The 9,930-nt window shown below is 38.7% G+C and overlaps 1 pseudogene; it reads right to left on the reverse strand.

Moving 5' to 3' along the window:
- Positions 1-7,662: 7,662 nt before the first annotated feature.
- LOC112922954 (U6 spliceosomal RNA) lies at positions 7,663-7,759 on the reverse strand (annotated as a pseudogene).
- Positions 7,760-9,930: the final 2,171 nt, after the last annotated feature.

Genomic DNA, 9,930 nt, shown 5'->3' on the forward strand with positions numbered 1-9,930 from the left:
TAGTTAGGTGAGGCCACGTGACTGAATTCTGACCAATGGAACGTTTTATACTCCACTTCCTGGTCCCACTCATGGAAAACTTACTACATGATCTCTCTTTTTAATCTGCCATGTAAAACTCAGGAGCTTGGGTCTCTAGAGCAAGAGTCAGCAAACGTTTTCCACAAAGGGCCATATAGTAAACATTTTGGGCTTTGTGGGTCATAAAGTCTTTATCGCAACTACTCAACTCTGTTTTATAGGAAAGTGGTCATAGACTCTGTGTACAAATGGATATGGTTGTGATCTAATAAAACTCTATTTACAAAAATAGGCAGTGTGTCAGTGTGTCCTGAATGGTAATTTGCTGATTACTTACTGGAGGAGAGTAAAGATGAAAGGAGCCTGAATCTCTGAGTCACTCTATGGTAGCTACTTGCGGACCACCCACAGGGAATTGTTATCTTTGTAAAAAAAAAAAAAAAAAAAAAAACCTGTTAAGCATAACTAAAACACTATCTTATTCTATGTTCCAGAAGAAATTCCAGATGGATTAATAACCTAAACAAAGGAAAATAGAAATGACTGAAAGAAAATATAGCCGACTCACAATATTAGTGATCTTTATAAAAACTCTAGAAATTAACAGAAAAGATTAAACAGATTTGAGTACAAAAAATTAACATATCTATGCAGCTAAGGGTACCATAAACAATGTTACCTAATGGGAGAAGATATATATACAACATATATACACAACAGGAAGAAGTTGAACAACAAATAGCTTCTCGAAATCAATAGGAAAAAGAAGCAGCAAAATAAAAATGAGCCAAATAAGAAAATGGACCTGAGATATGGGGAAATAATTCTCAAAAGAAGGACTATGTGCTAATAAGCATATGAAAACATACTCTATCTCACCGTTAATCAGAGTGTAAGTAAAAACAAGATAGCACTTTTTTCTTACTAGCTTGGCAAAAAAACGCTTTAATATCAAGTGTTCATGAGTGTGTATGAGAAGTAACAACTTGCATACTCAACTGACTGGGGTGTGAACTGATAAAAATTCTGTTAAGTAATTTGCAGCATCTATAAATATTAAAAATGCATATATTCTTTGACCGTGCATTTCCATCACAAGTATTTTGTCCTTCAGAAACACTAAATGTGCAAAATATATTTATATTGTATGTCTATTATAGTACCATTTGTAAGAGCCAAAAAAACCGGACCACACCTCAACATTTAGGAGTAGAGGGATGGTTAAATAAATGTAATCCATCTACACTATGGAATAATAGCTGTTAAAAATGAGGGAGATATATGTTTGCTGACATATTTTTGAGTGATAAAAGCCAGTCAGAACAATATGTAGAGAACACACTCTAAAAAGGGGAAAAGGAACAGAAATCTGTGTACCTTGAAGGATGTGCACATTGATGCTACTGATAATCCTTGGAAGGAGGGGCTTCCATTTTTAACCTTATTCACTTCCTTTTTCCCCTATGTATATGGTTTTCATACTTAGTTTTTTTTCTTTTCCAGTAGAGGGACAGAAATCAAGAAAGACTGAAAGAAAAGCCCACTGTGGACACTGGCCAAGGCTGAGGGGTTGAGGGATGGAAGGGCAGAGGAACGAAGTCTTGTTGAAGAGCTTGCTGAGGCAAACACACAGGAATGAGTCATCCCTCTGAGTTCCAGTGGCGGCAGATGGGGCTGTTAGGACCTGGAACCAGGGTTCTGCTTGGAAATTTTCCAGGAAGAGAAAGACTCGGGATGAGAAAAGAAAGGGGAACCCTGCCGACCTAAGGGCAAAACATGTTGGAAACAACAACAACAAAAACCCCAAAACAAATAATGGCCTTTGGCTGAACTTGCTTAGTCTATCCAGGAGCTAAATATTAGGTTATCTTTTCACGGCCTCAGATTTTTTCCAGGTTAAAAATCTCTCCTCAGAAGCTATTGCCTGAAGTGAATATATACAACGGAAGGTGGGTTTTTCTGGTTTTTGGTTTTAAAGGTCACATGTCCCTGTGTATTCCAGGATGATAATTCCAGGTTCATTCAACAGGAGGACAAATGGCAACAGTGTGTGTGTGATATATGCGAACAGGCTGTCATTCACTCTGGATGCGTGCATTTGTTGGTTCTCTGATGTGTAGTAGCATCTCCCATTTACCAAGAGTACTTTTGTCACAAATCTGATTACATGTGAGACAGAACATCTTTTTTGTGTTTATTAACCATTTATCTTAAGTAGTGCCATAGTGATCTGTTACTTACTGTAAGGTTTTACCCGTTGGGTATTGCCTGTGCTCCAGAATTCCCCATATACTTGTATATTTCTTACCTTATAAACAAACAAAGGGCCATGGGTGGTATCCACACTAAAGAGGATAAAGGAATCTTGTAGACTCAAAGTCACTATTTAAAGAAACCTCAAGATTCCTCTGAGTCATAGCATACAAATGAGCCAAAGGCAGATGCAGACAGTTTTATGGTTGGTTGTACTTTGAGCGCCTCACCCAGAGTGGAGCCTGTGATGTGAGGTATGCTTATGACAGCACAGTGCTCTGTTAGTCTGGTAGGGCCGCCATAACCAAGTACCACAGACTGGGTGGGTGGCTTAAATAACAGGAATGTATTGCCTCACAGCTCTGGAGGCCAGAAGTCCAAGATCAAGGTGTCAGCAGGACTGATGAGGGAAAGATGTGTTCCTTGACTGGTAGATGGCTGACTTCTCCCTGTCTTCACATTGTCTTCCCATCATGTGCATCTGTCTTTGCATCCCAATTCCTCTCTTTTGGATTTGAGTCCACCCTAGTGACTTCACTTTAATGACCCCGTCACCAAGTAAGATCCCATTCTGAGGTGCTGGGGGTAGGTAGGACTCCAACATATGTTTTCATGGGAGGAGTACCATTCAACCATAATGGATGGCATAATTATGATGTAAATTGTAAGCATGGACTTAGAGCCTGGGTCTCTGATAGGTCAGTCACCCCGGATTTTTATCAGACCCCACTATCTCCACATTTGAGGGTATCTTCCTGCCCCCTTTCTCTCATGTTCCTGTTGATTTCTGTACTTTGCTCTACCATTGTAATTAGGCAATTGCACATTTTTGTCTCTGATGAGACAAACGTACACACTCCCTGCGATCAGGGACTGTTGTCCTTTGTTCCTGAAGTCTAGCACACTGCTGACCCAGACAAGGAGAATGAATGAATGATAAACAATGACATAATATCCATCTCTTAGAGAACACCAGTCCTCACAGCTATTTAAATGTCTTCCTAAAAAAAAAAAAAAGTCTTCCTGATTGTACAACTAAATGTAAATGAACCTAGACTCACCCCGATGAAACAAAATGACATGCAAACTTGAACATTTTAAAAATTCTTATTAAGTATGTGTGACAACTTGTGGACAGCAGCTTCTAGATAAGAAGTTGGGATAAGAAGTCTAAAACAGGGGAAAAGGATCCTTATATCCAGCTGTTTCATAAACAAAGCAAGTTCAGCCAAAGGATACAGCACCCTACTTACATTAAGAATGAACCTTACATTTAAAGTCTAATTTTAAAATTACAGTAAAGAAAGTGGAAATACTTCTGTGGAAATTATCCTATGGTTAACAAATAGAATTCATGAAAAAGGCCTTTGGAGCCTGTGTGTTGTTAAAACCTGGAGACAAGTCAGAAGGGAAACTTAATGCCTTTGAGTGGAAACAGAGGGATGTTGATGAGTTTTTCTGACTCTGCTGAAGACAGAACAGAATAGTTTATGCTACAGCATGCAAGGGTTCGGCTGACTATGAAGAAAGAATTTCCCGATAGAATACTAAATATCAGGCAGCTTGGATTGGTTTTACACATTTCTATCATTTAAATGGGAACTCCGAAACTACACTGAGCTAACCTCTTTCACTTACTAGCCAGGATAACTTGGAAAACATACATCATTTCACTGAAGGCCTGTTTTCTTACTCACAAAATGGGTTTTACTTTTTACCTCATACTGTTACAGGAGATTCAATCTAAAGCATATAGCGTAGTTCCTGACACATCATAAGCACTCCAAAAATAGCATTAATAATAAAAATGAGAGCAAATATTTATTAGTTATTTGCTACATACCAGACAGCAGTCTAAACACTTTATGGGGTATTTCATTTTGGTTTTACAATAATCATGTAAAGTAGGTGCTTTTATTTCCATTTCATAGGTGAGAAAACTGAGGCACAGAGAGATGAAGTAACTAGCCCTGAATCATAGAGCTAGTAAGTGACAAAGCTCTAATACGAACCCAGGAAGTCTGGCTCCAGAGCCTGTGCTTCTAATCACCGTATTTGCAACCTCTAAAAAATTCATAGTCTAGTGGTCCCCAGCCTTCCTTCATCCTTCTATTATTTTTTCTTCCATATTTTGAATGGTTTTATTTACTAAAATACTGTAAAGATAAGGAATATTTCGTTTTTTAATTGTTATTCATCAAAGAAACATGTCACAGAGCTCCTGATCATGATGAGGTAACAGCATTATCTGAACTGACATAATTCTTGTCAAAGGCAAAGCAACTTGATGATTTTGGTTGGCTCATGAAGCTTTTTGATTGCACAGTTTGCACAAGGCTTTCTGAAATACCTATAATAATTAATTGGCTCTCTTTCTCCAAATATTAAGTTCATAGAAGTTAATATTCCGTGGTGAATCATCTCTGATGCTAATATATGAACCCCTCTACTGAAACGCCACTTTAGGTATATAGGTTTTCCCCCCACAGATGATTCCTGCATATGGTTATATGTGTTCTGCAGACAGATGTGCTATATTAGCAATTCTCAAACAGTGTGCTCAGGAGTTTTGGATAAGTGTATTTAAGATCTAGAATGTATTTCAAAAATATCAATTCTCATTCAGTTATTGAATATCAAAAGTGTTTAAGTAGGAGTCAAAATGTTGAATCCTGGTTGTAGGTACGTAGTAAAAGGCTATCTGCTGCTGGAAGCTAAGGTAGAATTAAGAGGTGAAGATCTGGAGCTACAACTGTCCACTGTGTATGTGTGTGTGTGTGTGTGGGTGTGGGTGTGTGTGTGGTGCGCACACACGTGAGTGCACAAGGGACAATTTTGGGGAGAAACAAGCAATGATGTGCTAGTAAACCACTTTTTTGGGGAAAAGAGGCCCTAGTTGGTAGCATCTTCCAATTTCCGTGTTGTAAATACTCCTACCGCAGCCAGTTTCAAGCTATCAACATCTCAACAGCGTTATATATTTATTTTTATTTTTAATATATTTCAGATTTAACAATTGAGTTTCTCAAGCCAGGATGAGCCTGTTCCAGCAAACTTATTTATCACCATTCTCGGGGTAGAGCCTGGAGACGCTATTATTGAGAATGGGTGTCTGACAACTCAGGTGAAGGAAAAAATTCAAGAAAACATAATTTCTAAGATGAAGTCTAAGACTGAAGAATTACAACCAGAAATGATTCTGAGCCAGGGAGGCCACAATGAGGAGAAATTTTGGAAGATAGCGATTTAGTTTCCAAACTGAGAATGAAGGCCTTGGATACAGGGGCATGTCCCACACAGGAGGACTGATTAGATGGGAAGGAGAAGAGGAAGATGCTGTAGTTTAGGCAGGGTAAGGATCTGCTTGCCTCAGACCAGATGTGCGTTCCTGTCTGACATGGTGATTGTCATCACCCTTTCCCACATTTGCCTCTTGTGCAATATGTTCATCTTCTTCTCCCTGAGGAAACTTCAAGCATCTTTGGCAATACTGGAAAATACTGCTCACCAGGAATTCATGGACAGGAAGTCCAAGCATGGTGTCAACAGCATGGAAGGCCAATTAGGACTAATCGAGTAATTTCAGCAATTATATATATAGCAAGAGAAACAGACAAAATTTGGAGACCCAGGTGGGTAATCAGCAGGCAGTCAGATTTATAGAAGTCCATCAGCAGATATTAGGATCAGGGAGATAGGATAGGACACTGGACCAGGGAAAGAGGGGAATATAATGTGAATGGCAAAAGTTCCTAAGCTGAGCGATTTTGTCAGAGACTTCTGATTGTGTATCCAAAATCCATTCTCTCCGTCTTACTTAGAATCTTTGTTTTATTTGGTTTGCACAGCAAGGTTTGGCCGTGTAACTAATTTCTAGCCAATGAAATATAAGCAGCAGTTGCTAGGTAGAACTCTCTGGAAGGTTCTGTAAAAAGAGGAGGAAAAGTTGCCATGTGCCCCCCCCCCCCACTTCCCCTCCCGTTATCTCTTTCTCCTGCTATTTCCTTGAAAGACAACAGTGATGGCCAGCGCTTCAACAGACAATGGGGGCCCCGAGGCAACCTTGAAAAATAGAAACAGGGCTAAGAATGTTGTTTTAGAAAGAAAGACAGAATCTTGGTCCCCGAGCATTGAAGAACCATTACAGCATTCCTGGGCTGTCTACCTCTGGATGTTATTTACCTGAAAGAAAAATAAACTTTTATCTTGTTTAAGCCACTGTTATTCACTACTTTGGTACCAACTGAAATTCTTGTCTGATATAGCCAGCCTACAAGCCAGGTGCTAAGGAATAGGAAAGCAGCAGAGATGGGGATTTTGTTTCAAGAGTTCTAGTACAAGGTGGAGAAGAAGGAAGAGGCACAGTTACCAGGACTATGAGATAAGATAAAAGGGAAACTGGCAACACTACTTGAAGCCTACTTCTCTGAAGAAGCTACTTCAATCCAGATTGTAAAGTCTCCCATCCAACGTTGCCTTTTGCCAATAAGCCACAGGCAGGACAGCAGATGGTCTAGAGGTAGCAGTCAAGTGCTGGGTGGCTGTGGACAGAGAAGGGCCATCTCAGGCTAGTAATGACCAGGTAGGTCATTACTCTAAAGAGTAACTGCGTTGGTAGTGAAGATTTCAGAGAATATAGAAGATACCAAGACCTACGAGGACTTCATGAGATGCTATAGTTCTCATCTGGATGAACAATCTACATTTGGCTTCCCACAGTCTGGTGATGAAACCCTGCAGGCTACCCCTGATCTGATACTACAATCCCCACTCACCAGCTCACCCCACTCTGGTCAGGACCAGACTTCAAGATGCCTGAAGATGGTGAGGAGAGCCTCAGGGAGTAGAGATGCACTTCAAGGAGAGAGATGGATCTAGAAGGAAATAAGGGATTCGAATGGAGAGCTTGAGCGAAGGAGAAAAAAAGAATAACGAAGTGGCACCTGCCATGAATTCTGATCAAAATTAGGAGAATAGGATTATGTTTATTTGGGGAAATAAGAGAACAAAGCAGTAAAAACTAGACCCAGACATTATCTTTTTGGTGCTCCAATATTCAACAGTGTCCTATTGGGTCATTTCTCCAAATAAACACATTTGCTTGATGGATCCCAACTCCAGTATCTATGCCTTCAGCTCATACCTTGTCCTTGGCTCTGGACTTCTAGATCCTAAATCTATATCATAGATCCCACACACAGCTCAGACCCCACAAGTTCAAAATGAGAACTTGCCAACAACTCTGAAAGCCTTTGGATTATAGGGGTTACATCTCAGACCTTTTCTTTGTACCTTCAGTGCATGGAAGCATTCAGCAAATATTGTCAAATGACAACATGGTTGGATATTTCCAACAAACACATTTAAATGTCCCTTGTGTACATATTTATAAATATGGAATGCTTCACAAATTTGCGTGTCATCATTGTGCGGGGACCACACCGTATCATTCCAATTTTAGTGTATGTGCTCCTGAAGCAAGCGCTAAGTCTTTCTTTATTTAACACTTTACTGAAATATAATTGGCATACAAAGAATTGTACACATTTGAATTGTACAATTTGATGTTTTGACATATATATGCCTGTTGAATGTTCACTACAACCAAGATGGGGAACAGAGTCATATCCCCAAAAGTTGCCTCTTTGTGCCCCTTTGTGATTCATCCCTCACGTCCTCCCTACCCTCTATCTTCTCCATCCTTAACACCACCTATCAACCACTGATCCAATTTCTGTCACTATAGCCTGGTTCCCATCTTCTATAATTTTCTATAAATGAACTCCTATATTATACACTCTCCTTTGGGGCCTGGCTTCTTTTAGTCATCATAATTATTTTAATTATTCATATTGCTTCATGTATCAGTAATCCATTCTTTTTTATTGCTGAATCGTATTTTATTGTACTGGTATACCACAATTTGTTTATTCACTCACCAATTGATGGACCTTTTGATGGATTGATGGATCAGTTTTTAGTGATTACAAATAAAGCTGCTATGAACATTTGTGGAAAAGTCTTTGTGTGGCCATATGCTTTCTTTTCTCTTGAATAAATAAGTAAGAACAGAATGACTAGATTATATGGTAGGTACATATTTAACTTTATAAGAAACTGCTAAACTTTTCCCAAAGTTTTGTACTATTTTACATTCCCACCAGGGGTCTGTTCTAATTCCTCCACATCTTCAACAACATTTGGTGTGGTCAATAGTTTTAATTTTAGCCATTCTAACAGATGCAAAGTGGTATCTCTCTGTGGTTTTAATTTGCATTTTCCTCTTGACTAATACTGTTGAGCATCTTTTCATGTGCTTACCTACCATTCCTATATCTTCTTTGGCGAAGTGTCTCTTCATTTTCTCTGCCCATTTTTAAAATGTGTTATTATGAGATTTATTTGTACAGTTGACCCCTGAGCAACACAAGGGTTAGGGGTAAAGACCCCCCACAGAATTAAGAATCCACTTATAACTTTTGACTCCCCAAAACTTAACCTATAGACTACCATTGACTGGAAGCCTTACCAATAACATAAACTGTTGATTTAACACCTATTTTATGTAAGTATTGTGTATTCTTACATTAATATAAGCTAGAGAAAAGAAAACATTACTAAGAAAATCTTAAATAAGGGAAAATACACTACAGTATTATACTGTATTTATCCAAAAAAATCCATGTATAAAGTTGACCAGCGCAGTTCAAACTCATGTTGTCCAAAGATCAGCTGTATACTCTGAATACAACTTATTTACCTGATATATATGATTTACACATATTTTTTGCCCAGTCTGTGGCTTGTCTGTTCTACACTTTTAACTGTCTTTTGAAGAGAAGAAGTTTTTAATTTTGGTGAAGTTCAATTTATTCTTTTATGGATTGAGCTTTTAATAGCGTATCCAAAAAATCTGTCTAACCAAAGGTCATAAATATTTTCTCCCATGTGTTCTTTATTTTTTTATTTTTTTATTTTTTTATTTTTTTTTTATGATAGTCACACAGAGAGAGAGAGAGAGGCAGAGACACAGGCAGAGGGAGAAGCAGGCTCCATACACAGGGAGCCCGACGTGGGATTCGATCCCGGGTCTCCAGGATCGCGCCCTGGGCCAAAGGCAGGCGCTAAACCGCTGCGCCACCCAGGGATCCCTCTTTTTTTTAAAAAAACAACTTTTTATTTATTTGAGAGAGAGAGAGAGAGCATGAATAAAGAGAGGGGCTGATATAGAAAGAGACTTCCTGCTGAGGAGGGAACCAGACTCCAGTCATCCCCCATCATGACCTGAGCCCAAAGCAGCCGCTTAACCCACTAAGCCACACAGGCACCCTTCTTCCAAGTTTTCTTCTAGAAATTTTATAATTTTAGATTTTACATTTAGGTTCATGATCCATTTTGAATTAATTTTCATATATGTTGGAAGGTATTGGTTGAAGTTCATTGTTTTGCAAAAGGGTACTTAATTGGTTGAAACACATAAATGTAAACAAATTATAAGAGAATCTTTCTTGTGAATCAGTGGAAGCCTTTAGTTTAAAATTCTGTAATCAAGGATAATATGCCAACAGCCCAAACTAACTGCTTGCCTAATTTTTAAAAACATATTCTTTATTTACTCTATTTTCAAGGTGTCTTATTACCTTTTTTATTTGTATA

This window comes from Vulpes vulpes, chromosome 16, assembly GCF_048418805.1.
Source record: "Vulpes vulpes isolate BD-2025 chromosome 16, VulVul3, whole genome shotgun sequence".
Taxonomy (NCBI): Eukaryota; Metazoa; Chordata; class Mammalia; order Carnivora; family Canidae; genus Vulpes; species Vulpes vulpes.